Source organism: Telmatherina bonti (assembly GCF_933228915.1).
Source record: "Telmatherina bonti genome assembly, chromosome: 15".
In the NCBI taxonomy this organism is placed as follows: domain Eukaryota; kingdom Metazoa; phylum Chordata; class Actinopteri; order Atheriniformes; family Telmatherinidae; genus Telmatherina; species Telmatherina bonti.
In genome coordinates, this window is record NC_136613.1 from 9,177,387 (window position 1) to 9,193,719 (window position 16,333).

Genomic DNA, 16,333 nt, shown 5'->3' on the forward strand with positions numbered 1-16,333 from the left:
CCCAACACGCACTCCCCTCTCAACCCCCATCCACACATCCTCCGCAATCCACACACATTCCCCATCACATACGCAACCCCCCCCCCACCTCTACTCACTCACCCCTACCAAGTCACACAAACCACAACCCACCCCTCCACCCCATCCCACCCCCACACACGCTCACACCCCGCCACCCCATCCCTCTACTTCCAGCCAACCACACATTGCAAAATATGTTTAGTAAAATTTTCTTCTCAGTTTAAAATGTCCTTCTTTTGTCTTAAACATGTTTATTGTAGAGAAGATAAAGTTATTGGTGAAAGTTTAAAATACGCACAGTTGGTCTCTTCTGAGACACTTTATCATGTTTTTACTTTGAAGTTAGTGTTAAACCTGGCCACAAACTTTCATAAACATCTCATCCTAGGTTTTTAATGGGTCATAATCATGCTTGCATACGCATTGCCCCATTCAGGGAAACAGCTGTTGTGGAGCTGGGAAACACCTAATAAAAATAAGGACTAGAACGCCAAAACTACCATTTTTTAACTTCTTTTTAAGACATTGATGGATTAAATGTTGAACTGACTGAATGAATGTCATTTGCAATAGAATTCAACAGAATTGTGAACCTGTAGATGTTGCTGCCCTTAATTTCATTTTGTTGATTAGACTCCGAAATTTTCCCTCAGTGATGTAAAACACACAACATATAAAATCCAAATACCTTTTTCAATGAAAAAGAAAATGCATCCATGGAAGCAAAAATTTTCACTATAACTACTCATGAAAACTTTTTAAAGAATCGATACATACATTTCTACATTACAGAAGAAACAATTGCAGCAACTCAAAGCCAAACATTACAATTACAAACTTAATTGGATGAATATCATCAATAGTTTGCTGGTTATCAACAGCAGATTATGTGGTGTGATAATAAAAGACCAAACATTCAATCTCACAAAGTGCTATCAGTAATTTGAACAATTACCAAACAAGTGTGTATTTGCAGTTCTATTTAGGTAAAAGTAAACAACTTCCTCAGATGTTTAGAAATTTCTTTCATTTTGAGTCCATATATGAACGGATTAAACAAAGGATGGTAGAGAAGTATTTGTAAGGTCATTATCATACGTGCTGTTTTAGGGATATCTGCTTCCACTCGAGCTATAGTTACATCATAAACAGAGTGGAGAAGCTGATTAAAACTAACAAGTGAGGTAAACAGGTTTCAGCAGCTTTTCTCCTGAACTCTTTACAACTTCGATGAGATACCAGCAGTATCTTTGTATACGTGAAAACTGTGAAAAGCATTGGGATTATTACAAGATCTAACAAGCAAATGATTCCAAATATGGTGAGAGGTCTTGGCGTCACACAGTGAAGTTTAAAGATGACATTGTTACAAAATATTCCTCCTACATTGTAGTTACATAGTTGAGCTTGAGCACTGAGTATTGTCTGTACTGCAATATGACAAGCAGGAATAATCCAAGCCAGAAGCAGGAAAACTCTCACCGTGTTTCTGTTCATTATAGTTGGATAACTCAGAGGTTTACATATTGACACGTATCTATCGTAGGCCATGGCTGCCAGCAGTAAGAATTCTGAACCACCTGCAGAATAAAACATAAAAAACTGAAAGAGACACGCTGAATATGATATAATCTGTTTTTCAGATAGAGAGTCGATCAATAGTTTGGGATAAACAGAAGTGCTGTAAACAGTACAGTTAAATAACAAAGCTGCTATGAAGATGTACATCGGCTCATGGAGGGTTTTGTGTGTCCAGATCAGGTACACGATCGTAGAATTACTGCAGATTATCAAAACATATGCTGTAAACAGTACACTAAAGTAAAAATACCTGTTTTTGTTCATTTCCACATACCCTCCCAGAGTTATGTGGGTAACATTTAGTTTGTCATCCATTTCTGAAAAAATAATTATTGTAAATAATTAAAGGTTATGAAAGAGAAAGATTGCTGCAGTAAACATCGATTCAAATACGCTTGTTGAACCAGGTTCACTTACATATGAAGTATCCACACACTAAGCAGGACAAGTCCATTTTATCATGTTGTTGAACACTCACAGGATCTCATCTCTGGAGGCTCGCCACCTTTGCTGAACAACTTTGGCCTGACTCAGCATGTAACAAAGCACACATGCAACAAAGGACACGCTCTGGATTCACTGATTTTGAAGGACCTGGACATTTCCAAGGTTCCTTCATGTAACACGAGCCTGTGTGATCATTTCAGTGTGCACATGTTTTTCAATGAAGGTAATCATAAGGTGGATTTACGATTGTGCAAAAACTAAATATTGGACTAAAAAAACGCAAATGGAAACGCCTGCAGTTCGAAAAAAGTCTCAAATATTGCTGAACAGCTTTTACACTGTCATGAGGTGGTTTTTCAGATGTTTCTATATAGAAAACACAAAGCAAAAGTGTAATGGAAACACTTTTGCATTTACGCATTCCCAGATGTGGTGTTGGGGGTCGTAACCAGTTCCTTTCCGGTAAAGCTGGTGCGAAGCGGAACATATAATAGTGAATTTCAGCGTTTCAAAAACCCAGAGCAAATTCTCTGCAGCAAGTAGAAAATCTCATAATAACGCTACATGGCTACCTTGCATTAACCGCCATCTTCGTACAATCTCGCAAGATTGACAACATTTTATGAGACTTGGGGCTAATGCACTAAACACTGTTCCATGGAAACACTCGCAAATCGCAACAGTTTGGATTTCCTTTTTTTGTTTTTTTTTTTACTTCCGCCAAGGAAGTTATGTTTTACCAGCGTTTATCTGTTTGTGTTCAAGATAACTCAAAAAGTTATGAATGGATTGTAATAAAACTTTTGGGAGTTGTTGGAAATGTGAAAAGGAAGAACTGATTTATTTAATTTTGGTGGTGATCCGGACCACTGTTTGGATCCAGGAATCTTTTAAGAGCTGTGGCAGAGGTTTGCGCTCTCCAAGTGCTTTTCCAGTTCGCAGCTATTTCCACCAACGATTTTCTCTTTCTTGGCTGTTTAGTGGTAGGAGGAAAATAAACCGAGCCAGGTCAGGGAAATCCTTCCTGCAAGCAATAAGCTTACAGAATATAAGAAATGAACAACTTCAATTCGGCCTGATTGTTTTGATTGGTCAGAGTTTTTACATATTTATAGTAAACCAAGGGGTCTAACTACACAGCTCAAAAAATAAAGGGAACACTAAAGTAACATGCTGTTGATCCGAATGAATGAAATATTTTTATGAAATACTTTCTTCTTTCAAAAGTTGAATGTGCTGAAAACAAACCACACAAAAATGATAAATGAAAATCAAATGTATCAACCCATGGAGGTCTGGATTTGGAGTTATACTCAAAGTTATACTCACAGGCTGATCCAACTTTCACATAATGTCCTTTAACCAAGTCGAAATGAGGCTCAGTCGTGTGTGTGGCCTCCTCGACCTTCCTGCAACACCTGGACATGCTCCTTATGAGGCGGCGGATGTTCTCCTGAGGAATCTCCTCCCAGACCTGGACTAAAGCAACTCCTGGTCAGTTTGTGGTGCAACTTGGCGTTGGTGGACTGAGTGAGACATGATGTCCCAGATGTGCTCAATTGGATTCAGGTCTGGGGAATGGGTGGGCCAGTCCATAACATCGATGCCTTCGTGTTGCAAGAACTGCTGACACAGTCCAGCCACATGAGGTCTACCATTGTCTTGCATTAAGAGGAACCCAGGGCCAACTGCACCAGCATGTGGTCCCACAAGGGGTCTGAGGATCTAATCTCGGTACCTATTGGCAATCAGGCTACCTCTGGTGGCCCTCTGTGCGGCCCTCCAAAGAAATGCCACCCCACACCATTACTGACCCTCTACCAAACCGGTCATGCTGGAGGATGTTGCAGGCAGCAGAACGTTCTCCATGGCCTCTCCAGACTCGGTCACGTCTGTCACATGTGAACCTGTCACATGTGAAGCAGTGTGAACCTGCTTTCATCTGTGAAGATCACAGGGTGCCATTGGCAAATTCGCCAATCTTGGTGTTCTTTGGCAAATGCCAAATGTCCGTTGTTGGACTGTAAGCACAACCCACACTTGTGGAAATCAGGCCCTCATACCACCCTCATGGAGTCTGATTCTGACTTTTTGAGCAGACAAAACACATTTGTGGCCTGCTGGAGCTCATTTTGCAGGGCTCTGGCAGTCCTCAAAACAAATCCCCATTTAGTTCCATGTTAAGGCCTTTGTCCGTGGGGCCTGGTTGGGCTCACCCCGAAAGGGTTACATGGGCCTCACCTCCCGTGGGCTCACCATCTGTGGGATGAGCCGTAGATGTCAATGTGAGCTGGGCAGCAGCAAGGGGTGGCAACCCTGGCACAGAAGCTGGCTCTAGGGACGTGGAATGCCACCTCCTTGGTGGGGAAGGAGCCTGAGTTTGTGCGCAAGGTTGAGCGGTTCTGACTAGATATAGTTGGACTCACCTCAACGCATAGCTTGGCTCTAGAACCAGTACCCTCGAGAGGGGCTGGACTTTCTTCCACTCTGGAGTTGCTCATGGTGAGAGGGGCCGAGCAGGTGTGGGCATTCTCATCAGCCCCCAGCTTGGTGCCTGCACGTTAGGGTTTATCCTGGTAGATGATAGGATAGTTTCCCTGTGCCTTCGGGTAGGGGGATGGGTTCTGACTGTTGTCTGTGGTTATGCACTGAACAGCAGTTCAGAGTACCCACCCTTTCTGGAGTCCTTGGAGGGAGTGCTGGAGGGTGCTCCTTCCGGAGACTCCATTGTTCTGCTGGGGGACTTCAATGCTCACGTGGGCAATGACAGTGAGACCTGGATAGGAGTGATTGGGAGGCATTGCCCCCCCCCCCATCTGAAACCAAATGGTGTTTTGTTATTGGACTTCTGTGCTCATCATGGATTGTCCATAATGAACACCATGTTCCAACATACGAGTGTCGATATGTACACCTGGCATCAGGACTTCCTGGGCTGCAGTTCGATGATCAATTTTGTAGTCGTATCACTGGACCTGCGGCTACATGCCTTGGACACTCGGGTGAAGAGGGAGGTGGAGCTGTCAACTGATCACCAACTGGTGGTGATCATCTGAGCCAACTAGCCACCTAGTTGGCTCAGATGGTGGGGGAGGAAGCCGGTCAGATCTGGCAGGCCCAAACATGTTGTGAACGTCTGGCTGAGTCCCCTGTCAGAGCGAGCTTTAACTCCCACTTTCAGCAGAGCTTCACACATGTTCCTAGTAAGGCAAGGGACATTGAGTCTGAATGGGCTGTATTCCGTGCATCTATTGTTGAGGCAGCCAGCCGGAGCTGTGGCCGTAAGGTCGTTGGTGCCTGTGGTGGCGGAAATCCCAAGACTCGTAGGTGGACACCAGCAGTGAGGGATGCCGACAAGCTGAAGAAGCAGTCCTATCTGGCCTTATTCCGATGAGGAAGCAGAACTCAGGGGTTGACTCTCCTATCTCTAGTCGTATCTCTGATTGAGGAGGAGCAGTGTGGTTTTCGTCACGGTCGCGGAACAGTGGACCAGCTCTATACCATCTTTGGAGTCATGGAGGGGGCGTGGGAGTTTGCCCTACTAGTCTACATGTGCTTTGTGGATCTGGAGAAGGCATTTGATCGTGTCCCCCGGGGGGGTCCTGTGGGGGGTACTCCGGGAGTATGGGGTACTGGACCCCTTTGTAAAGGCTGTCCGGTCCCTGTACAACCATTAAGAGCTTGGTTCGCATTGCCGGTAGTAAATCGGATTCGTTTCTGGTGAAGGTTGGACTCCGCCAAGGCTGCCTTTTACCGCCGATTCTGTTCATAACTTATGTGGACAGAATTTCTAGGTGCAGTCAAGGTGTTGAGGGGATCTGGCTTGGTGGCCTCAGGATTGGGTCCCTGCTTTTTGCAGATGACGTGGTCCTGTTGGCTTCATCTGGTCGTGATCTTCAGCTCTCGCTTGAGCGATTCACGGCCGAGTGTGAAGCGGCTGGGGTGAGATTCAGCACCTCCAAATCTGAGACCATGGTCCTCAGCCGGAATAGGGTGGAATGCCCTCTCCGGGTTGGGAGTCAGATCCTGCCTGAAGTGGAGGAGGTCCTGTTTCACGAATGAGGGAAGGATGGAGTGTGAAATCGACAGACGGATCGGTGCAGCGTCTGCGGTAATGCGGACCCTGCGCTGGTCTGTTGTGGTGAAGAAGGAGCTGAGCCAGAAGGCAAAGCTCTTAATTTATCAGTCGATCTACGTTCCTACCCTAACCTATGGTCAAGAGCTGTGGGTCGTGACCGAAAGAACGAGATCTCGTATACAGGCGGCTGAAATGAGTTTCCTCCGCAGGGTGGCCGGGCTCTCCCTTAGAGATAGGGTGAGGAGCTCGGTCATCTGGGAGGGGCTCAGAGTAGAGCCGCTGCTCCTTTGCATCGAGAGGAACCAGTTGAGGTGGCTTGGCCATCCGGTCAGAATGCCTCCTGGACGCCTCCCTGGTGAGGTGTTCCGGGCATGTCCATCTGGGAGGAGACCCCGGGGAAGACCCAGAACCTGCTGGAGGGATTATATCTCTCAGCTGGCCTGGGAACGCCTCGGGATCCCCCCCGCAGAGTTGGCAAATGTGGCTGGGGAAAGGGAACTCTTGGCTTCCCTGCTTAGGCTGCTGCCCCCGTGACCTGACCCCAGATAAGCAGCAGAAGATGGATGGATAGATGTTTTTTTGTGTAAGAATGGGATCTGTAATTGCTAGGCAATTACATATACCAAGGGACTGGAGCACTATGGGTAACTCTTAAACACCAGGTAGACCATCGCATTGCACCAACAGTAATGACACTTTGAGTGTGCACACAATGTAGAACACTCAGTAGCCTATGTCATCTGCACACTTCAAAGTGTGCATTCCCTTGTATTGGGACACAACCTACAAGCTCCAAATCAGCATTTCAGGGACCTCCATCATATAGTTTCTGTCCATCTTTTATATGCATATGATTGAGCCCATGTTTGGGTCACAGATCCTGACAGTGACACTCTGCCCTGTAAAAATCTCAGCCGTTTTTAGATAGCTTTTTTCCACAGGAATTCACATTTATCTTTTGCTCCTGTTTTGGCCCCTTGGGTTTAGAATTTTGTCAGTGACCCCAGTCTTTAACAAGATGTTCTGAAGAAGTGTTTGGGCTGAATTCACGACTGATCCAGTGGTTCTCATTTCCAGTCCTCAGGACCCACTGCCCTGCAGGTTTTACAGGCAACCCAACTCTAACACACCTGAATGAAATAAATGGTTTGTTAACAGACTGCAAAGACCTTGATGAGGAACCAAGATCAGGTGTGTTAAAGTGGGGTTGTCTCTTAAACACGAGGGTAGATGGTCCTCAGGACCGGAACTGAGAAACACAGAGCTAATCAATAGCATGTAGTCCTCCATGAAAACACACTTTACTTTCTGCTCTACATTATAAGGAAACAATCCAGTTTATTTGAAAAGCACATTAAAAACAAAAAAAAAACAAAAAAACAAAACATAGTGATAATAGTTTAGCAAATAGATTTAATTTTCTGCCCTGTAATCGTTTGTTCTACTATATAAATTTCATCTGTAAAAGTTAATTAACTGCTTTGTGGATTTTGCCGCTTTTTGAGAATGGAATGAATAGAAACTGCATTTGCTTGTGGACTTCTGCTTTTAGTCCTTGGCTTCAGATAAATTGACGATGACCATCATGATCTTTTAAAGGTAGATCTTTAGAAAGGTGTGGTTGATCTGAGAGAGCATTGTGGAAACTGTGTCACAGGGTGGTTTTTTTATTTTTACTTTTTTTGTTTTATCAATGGCATGTTTAATTTTTATGCAATTTGCATGTTAGGTTTTATCATTTTTTTGTACAATTGATTGACCCCGCCTCCCAGTGTTATCTGAAATTGACCGTAGGTGTGTGAACATTGATTGAGGGCTCAGAAACCCAGTAACTGTTGAGAGGCCAGAGGACTGACAAATGGGCAGCCAACAGGGAAGGGGTTTGTTTTCTCCCACAGGTTTATTGAGGGAAATGCAACATCAGGTGGTGGCAACTCAGAATGTAGCAGGAATGGCATAAGCTGGCACCAAACATGGGACTTGAGGTGCAGCATGCCGGTGTGACCCAGCACCAAGCGAGGTGGTTCGGAGGGAAACTGGAGCGCCATGACCTGGCACCGAGGCGGTTCAGAGGGCAACTGGAGCGCCGTGACCTGGCACCGAGTGAGGTGGTGAATTGGGGGCAGAGGAGATGGTGGCACATCAAAACAGAAAGTGGTGACGACGGTAACGAAGCACGCTACGCTACCAATGGCCAGGGGAGACGGACCCTGCCCAGTTATGACCGTGAGACGAGGGTTTCCCCACGGAGCCAGGGCTGGCCGCCAGCGGTGGAAAAGCCGCCCTCAATTGAAACGACATCAAATCAGCCAAGACTGGTTTTAACTTACAGCAGGAACTTGGGAATTTTTTGGACTTTTCCCTTTGTTTTATCCTTTTACTGACCTTAAAAGATTGTGTTATCAATCCTAAACTGTAAAACAAAATACATTGGGTTGACTTTACCGGTTCGTCTCCCTGGTGTCATTGTGACGCTCTCTACTCGGTCCACCTTTTAGCTTGGGGAATTTTTTTCAAAGTAGTGTGGCTCAGCCTGGTCACAACTGCACAGCCACTGTAAGCAGCATATTAATAATGGTGCTGCCCTCCAGGAAAGGCTTATGTTTATTCTAAACTGTTTGGACAACAGTTTACAAAAAGGACATCAATCTGTCATAAAGAAGTAATAAAATGAAATGAACCACAAACTTGTCAGCTGAGTTCAAAATATTTTCTCAAAGATATCCGAAAAAACTGACTTTACTTTAAACTGCAGCAGAAAACCTGGTGTTCAGTACAGAACTTTTTACTTCCACCTTCACATCATTACTGCCAAAGTCTGACAGAACATCTTTGTCAAGTGTTTAGAAATTTCCTTCATTTTTACTCCATAAATAATTGGATTGAAAAGAGGATGATACAAAACTGCCTGCGTTGTCATTATCAAGTGCACGGCTTTCGGTAAGCTGGAGCCCACCCGAACTGTAATAACATCAAATGCACACAAACAGAAGAAACTGATTAAGACTAACAGATGGGGTAAACAGGTCTGTCCAGCTTTCCTCCTGACCTCTTTACAGCTGTGATAGGATATTATAAGTATTCTGGTGTAGGTAAAAAGTATGAATAGCAGGGGGAGAAGTGCAGACATGACGAGAGCAACAGCACCAAATACAGAGCGCATTTCAGAACCGACACAGTGAAGACTGTACATAAGATTGTTACATAATATTCCATTTAAATTCAATTTGCAGAGCTTCATATTAGCACTGAGTATTACCTGGACTGCGATAAGACAAGCAGGCAAAAGCCAAGCTATGCATAGAGAAGCAGTAACTGTCCATTTGGTCATGATAACTGGATACTGCAGAGGTTTACATATAGACACATACCTGTCGTGGGCCATCGCTGCCAAAAGTAAGAATTCTGAACCACTCAAAGAATAGAATAAAAAAAAGTGGAAGAGACAGGCTGAATACGATATGACCTGGTTAACAGATAAAAAGTCAGTGAGCAGTTTAGGGTAGATATTAGTGCTGAATACAACAGAGTTTAAAAGCAGAGCGGCAATGAAAATGTACATGGGTTCGTGGAGGCTTTTGTGTGTCCAGATAAGACATCCAATTGTTCCATTGCAGAAGATTATTAAAACATATGCTGTCATCATAATTACGAAATAAAGATACCTGAATTTTTGCAGGTCTACATGTCCATCAAAAGTTATATATGTTGTATTATGTGTGTTACTATTTCCCATTGTCGTTTAGAAAAATAATTGTTTCGTAAGAATAAAAAGTAAATATAAGCTGCGTGGATAAAATTTCACCTATTTGCATTGAAATCAAACAAGCACATTTGATGCTTGTTCAGCTCCAAAATACACTCAGTCTGAGCATGCTGACAGATTTTATTAGATTGCTTCATTCTCCATGGATCTAATTAAACTTCCTGTCAAACAGATTTCAAAAGGCAAAGAACTTTATGAAAACTTAGAGGCCCAAGTTGTTGCTTTGGTTTGACAACTTTAAATTAAGCATGTGTCACATGATACATAACACATTACTCGTATCCTTGCTGCTTTCCCTGGTGGTAAGTTTGTTTGCTGAATTTGATTTTCCTCTCTAGAGATGATAACCAGTACCACCAAGGTGGCAAATTAGTAAAAAAAAAATGTGTTGAGCAGACACGTGCTGTGAGCTGTAGGTTTAGGTACGGAGACATACACCAATGATAATTTATATGTGCAAGCAAGTGCCACGTGCCTGCTTTATCTCACAAAATCAACATCGTAAAGACACAAATAAAAAACTTGCAAAGCTTGCTAAATGATTCGATTTGGTAGAAGTCTCTGGACTCTCCCAGCTAACTTCGACAACCAGTAGCGTAAGTTGACAATTTATTTTGATATTCAAGTCCAGAAGAGTAAAAAAAAATAATCAAACCCCTTGATTCATTTTGTATTGATCATCTCAGATCAGCCTCTGCCAGAAACAAGCTAACAGAGAAAGCTCCACCCTCTGTTCTGTCTGATTGGTCAACGGCTAGGAGTAGTTACATTAGGCAGTGAAGGTGGGCGTGGCTTTCTTCTCGCAAATGGGCACAACCAAGTAAAGATGACCAATCACTGAGTCCCTTCCCTGGGACGTCGCTAAAATTTTGAAGTAGAAAAAGCTCTCTAAAACCATTTGTTTCTGTCGCCGTGGAAACCAAACATAGAGAGTGCTGGAAAACACTGTCACGGGGAGGAGTGGAAGGTGTGGACCCAAATGCAGAGATGAGGGAACTGGGATGCAGGTTGAAGACGGCTTTTAATCTTAACCGAGGCAAACAGGGAACAAACAACAAAGTACAACAAAATGATCCAGCAACCAAGAACTAAAACTGAAGGGTATAAATACACTGGGGAACCAAACAAGAAACAGGTGTACGGAATGAACTGAAACAAGACCAGGTGAACTCAATGAACAGGAAATCAATAAAGCTAAACAAGAGAACCAAACAGGAAAAACTACAAAATAAAACAGGAAACCTGAACTAAGGAAACACAAACCACCACATCATGACAGTACCCCACCCGTTAAGGGCCGGCCACCGGACGACCCAAAAAAGTCAAGACTCCAGAGACGGGTGGGAGGTAGGGGCCCTGGAGGAGGGACCAGGGCAAAACAGCGTCCAGGAACCCAAGGCGGCATAGTCCAGGAGGACAGCCGGGAAGACGGGGGCAAGCCTGGCTCTGGAGGGCGGCCGGGAGGCCGAGACGACGGGACAGAGGAGGAGCGTCCCGACCCGGGACCTACTTGGGACAGAGGAGGTGGACGGGATCTTGGTGCTGGCATGGGAGCCTGCAACGCCGGATGGGAGCTGGGCGCTGGCGTGGGAGCCTGCAACGCCGGATGAGATCTGGGCGCTGGCGTGGGAGCCTGCAGCGCCGGACGGGATCTGGGCGCTGGCGTGGGAGCCTGCAGCGCCGGACGGGATCTGGGCGCTGGCGTGGGAGCCTGCAATGCCGGATGAGATCTGGGCGCTGGCGTGGGAGCCTGCAATGCCGGATGAGATCTGGGCGCTGGCGTGGGAGCCTGCAGCACCGGACGGGATCTGGGTGCTGGCATGGGAGCCTACGGCGCCGGACGGGATCTGGGCGCTGGCATGGGAGCCTACGGCGCCGGACGGGATCTGGGCGCTGGCGTGAGAGCCTGCAGCTGGTTAGCTCCTGTTGTCTCCGGGTTAGCTCGGTTAGTTCTTAGCTACACAAAGCTCGGAGTTCGCTCGATGTCAATCATCCACCATGACGCTCCCAGCCCCCCTCTCAGCTGTACCTCTTTGCCCATATATATACTTTTCGTGTCAGACGACACGCATGCCTTTGCCAAGATGGTGACGGTAGGAACCGCCCACCGAGCTTTAATCTGGCTCTTCAGAAACCTATGGATGATGTCACGGAGACTACGTCCATCTTTTTATATACAGTCTATGCTTTGACCGTAATACAGCGAGTTGCAGCTTGTCTGCCTGGCCAGATGAAGGGGCTCTTCTCGTTTTTCAATTAAGCAATGATAAGCAGCAATAATGCCAATAACAATCATTTGTAAAAACTTTAGTGATTTATTTCCTAATTATGTTGACAGCATATATTTTAATCTTCTTAACTGGAGTTGGCGTCAATGTATCAGATGATTTTGACTCAGAACAATCGTTTTAGAGGTTTATTCGATCAGATCAGATCGGATCACTTGCATTGAAAGACCAGCTGACCAGATCCATGGTTTCAGATTTGGAAGGGAATGCAGAGAGACGCTCAGATAGATACTGATGAGGACAAAGAGCAGCAGGGCAGGGTGAATGTGGGAGGGAGAGACAAGCGTCCGCCTTCGTCGTAGCAGAAGGAAGTTCTTCTCCCCCACATCTTACTTTATGTATAACTCCTTATCTCTTTCATGCTTTTCTCTTTAGTTTACTTTGTTGGATAACTATACTCTTCAGTCATAATAATCACGAAATGTGTAAAATTAAAATTGCCAAATAAAATTGCAGCATAAGAGACAACAAAATACTCAATCTGTTTTTTATTCAAATCTCTACTTCTATCTTGCAAAGTGAGTTTAAGATGAGCAAAGTTTTATTCAGTTGCAGATTTACAATGATAATGAAGATAAATGACTGTATTAGATTTGATCCACTGGAAGGCAAAGAAGTGCTTTTTAAAAAAGATGATTTGAGTAAAAAAAATCTTATCTCACTCACCAACCAGTCATACTAAATATTACCTCTGCCAAGGTGGAAGTCAGAACTCAACAAGATATGGACGGATTTATATGAAATTTTAAGATGTGATCCAGATTGCCGGGATTCAAGAATTTTTTAAATGATTCTTTAATCCAGCAAGTTAGAAGCTTTAAGGTCAAAATTACCTCCAACTCAAAAATAATGTACACTATCAGTGTTGAAGTCTAGAGTATGCACGGGTATACGAAGTATACCTACTCCTTTTTTCAGTCAGCATTGAGTATACACACTTCTAAACCCCCTGTGATGCTGCTTTTAAACATGTACCTATGTCGCCCAGCAGCTCGGCTAAGTTTAGCTACATTGGTGCAGTTAACCATCAGCTACATTGGTACGGTGGCTGGGGGGGGGGGGGGGGGGGGATTAGGGTTGGGGATATAGGTGGGTAGGGGGGTGAGGGGATAGGGATGTGTGCGGATGAGTAGATGTGTGTGTGTGGGTGGAGGGGTATGGTGGTGGGTGGGTTGTATGTAATGGGGTGTGCCTGTGTTGGAGGAGTGAGGGTGTCTGTGGGGGGGCTGTGGGTGGTGGAGGGGTGTTTGGTGGGGCATGTGTGGTTGGGTAGAAGTAGAGGGATGGGGTGGCGGGGGGTGAGCGTGTGTGGGGGCGGGGTCGGTTGGGGTTTGTGTGACTTGGTATGGGTGAGTGAGTAGAGGTGGGGTGGGGTTGTGTATGTGATGGGAGATGTGTGTGGATTGCGGAGGGGTGTGTGGATGGGGGCTGAGAGGGGAGTGCGTGTTGGGGGAGGGAGGGTATGCATGTATATGTGTGTGTGGTTTGGTGGTGGGGGGATGGTGTCCTGTACCCAGGGAGCGCAACTGGCACACTGGGGTGCGACCTGGCTGCCGCTAGGTGGCGGTCTGGGGATCCTGGTCCTTCGTCGGTGGGGGCTGTGCCCTCTGCCTGCGGGGGCGGGGGGCTGCTCTCGGGCTCTTGGGGCCCTGGGGCCTGCGCTCTATCTGCCCTGGGTGGCCGGTGCCCGGCAGGATCGGCCCTTGCCGGCCTGGGCCTGCTGGGGCCTGTTCCCCCTGACTGCGGGACTCTGGTTGGGGACCTCCTTCGCCACTCCTGGGAGGATGCATGGCTGGCTCCGGAGTGGGGTGGTTGGGGTCTGTGCCTGGGGGTGACTGTCGGTTACCCGGGTCTCTGGGTTCTCCAGAGTAGTGGTCCCCATTTCTTGAGGGACCACTACTCACAATCATTGGCTAAAAAGAAAAATGACAACAATTTGGCGGAGGTTTGTGCTGTCTGAGTGCTTCTCGTGCCAGGATCTTCAAATCGGGTCTTCAAGGACGGGTGTTCTGCAGGTATTGGACGTTTCCCTACTGCAACACACCTGATTCAAATAAAATTGATCTCCACAGCTTGTTGTCAAGTTCTGCTCAAGGCTGTAATGATCCATTTATTTTAATAAGGTGTGTTTTTGAAGGACACATTCATTTCCTGCAGGTTAATGGCTTTCGAGGACCAGAGATTCCTGTTCTTGTCGTGTTTTTCGTCCCCGATCTGCTGGCACTCATCAGCTGGAACTCAGTCCGCCTGGGGCTTCCTGATTGCCTCTGCTGTGCTCATCAGTCTCATTCAGTTCACCTGGTCTTCTGGCCATTTTATCATGACTCACAGTCTACTTGAACACTTTCCAATCTCTTCCCCCCTGCCAGATTATCACCAGACCAATGTCTTTTTGTTGTCCAGCGGTCTATGGATTGCCTCCTGTTACCAACCAACCACTTAACTGGTTGAATAAAACTTTCTCAATTATCTTGGACAAAAAATAGTGAGGTTAAGACAAGTCTGTAGTTGGTTAGAGACAGGCCTGTAGTTTGGGAGACAGGTCTGTTGTTGGGGAGACAGGTCTATAGTTCAAAGGTGTCAGAATCCAGTCCTCGAGGGCCGGAATCCGGCAGGTTTTTGTTGTTTCCCTCCACCAACACAACTGATTCAAATCAATGGATCCAGCAGCTTCTTGTCAACCTGTTTGAGTGTCGGTCAGGTGTGTGTTGGAGCCCAGAGACAACAAAAACCTGCAGGATACCGGCCCTCCAGGACTGTAGTTTGACACCCCTGCTGTAGTTGGTCAGACAGGTCTGTAGTTGGTTAGCGATAGGTCAGTAGTTGTTCATCATTGAGGTGTCCAGAATCTTTTACATGAGGAGGCTTAATGGTAGCTATTTTTACTGACTAGGGAACAATCCCTGATGCCCGTGATCTCCACTTTCTACTGAGGTTAAAATTGTTTTTGAATAAGTCAGATTGTATCATGTTGATTTTAAATGACGAACTAGTTCTTGCAGAATCTTTTCAGCAATTACATATTAAATATTGACATAAAAGCAGAGTCATTCTTAGTTTTGGACAGACTAATTTTTTTGTTTGACTGCAGCTCTGATAAAAAATAAGATTTTAGGAATCCCTTTAAAATAAAACTAAGATTTTCAAAAGAAGTAAAATTACCAAATGAAATCTTTTCACACTGGAAGAAATCTTCAAATAAAGAAGCTTCTCCTCCTCCTTTCCTCCTGTTTCCACATTTATTCATGAAACTAATTTCTTTAAGAACAGCAGCACCTGTAACTTCTGTCAGCCATGTTTCTGTCAGAAAATAAATCTAAACTGTGAGAAATGATGAAGTCCTTAACTAACAGTGACTAATTGGACAGAGAACTAATATTGAGTATAGGTAGCTTTATGGAGTTTAGTCTGGTCTCTGTTCTATGCCGAGTTGTACATGGTACAGTTAACAGATGGGATAGATTCGTCACACAAGTTGACTGCTTTCAATTCTTCATTTTCTAACTAACACAGGAATCCTACTGGGCTTGTTCTGAGAACAGCGGTCAGTAGTAGGTCTACTAGACTTTTTCATTTTTTTTTCTTAAACTGTTTAATATTAATATTTTTTTTAAGGAACAGTTGGAACACCCTGAATTTCCCCCCTGGGGATGAATAAAGTATCTATCTATCTGTCTATCTGTCTGTCTGTCTGTCTATCACAGCATCATGGCCTGCTCTCTTTGTTTTGACTGCTTTGTGAACATCCTGCATGTCATTCTGTGCTCTGCTCTGCCAGGACAGATCATCTATGGGGAGGATGGTGACAGATGGTGGTACTGAGGTCTGGACTGCATAGGAACATCTTCTGGAGACCTTGGGTGATGTAGAAAAGAGGATCTGATGAAGGGTGAGAGCTGGGTGTTGTTTGTCTCTCTGCTGTGTCCTTCGCTCTCATCCGTACGCTCATGTTTGGGTTTGCCGTCCCAACAGCATGACGCACATGCACACCGAGTAATCTGCATCCAGTTAGGTTTGGATGCACCTCATCAGCACTTAAACGTTCCTTACAGTTCCAAAAGGTATTGAAGTTATGGATGAACTGTATCCCATGAGCAACACATGCATTGATAGTCATGTGTTCAGGCCCAGTTCTTTTCCCTGCTGTAGGAA

The 16,333-nt window shown here is 45.3% G+C and overlaps 1 pseudogene across 1 annotated transcript; it reads right to left on the reverse strand.

Annotated features, from left to right (window-relative positions):
• Positions 1-1,003: 1,003 nt before the first annotated feature.
• On the reverse strand, positions 1,004-16,118 carry LOC306766546 (olfactory receptor 5AC2-like; annotated as a pseudogene). Its single transcript has 5 exons — positions 16,037-16,118; positions 11,614-11,760; positions 11,404-11,526; positions 9,594-9,763; positions 1,004-1,653 (listed from the first exon to the last, which is right to left on the reverse strand). The product of its transcript is annotated as an olfactory receptor 5AC2-like (transcript).
• Between the last annotated feature and the right edge of the window lie 215 nt (positions 16,119-16,333).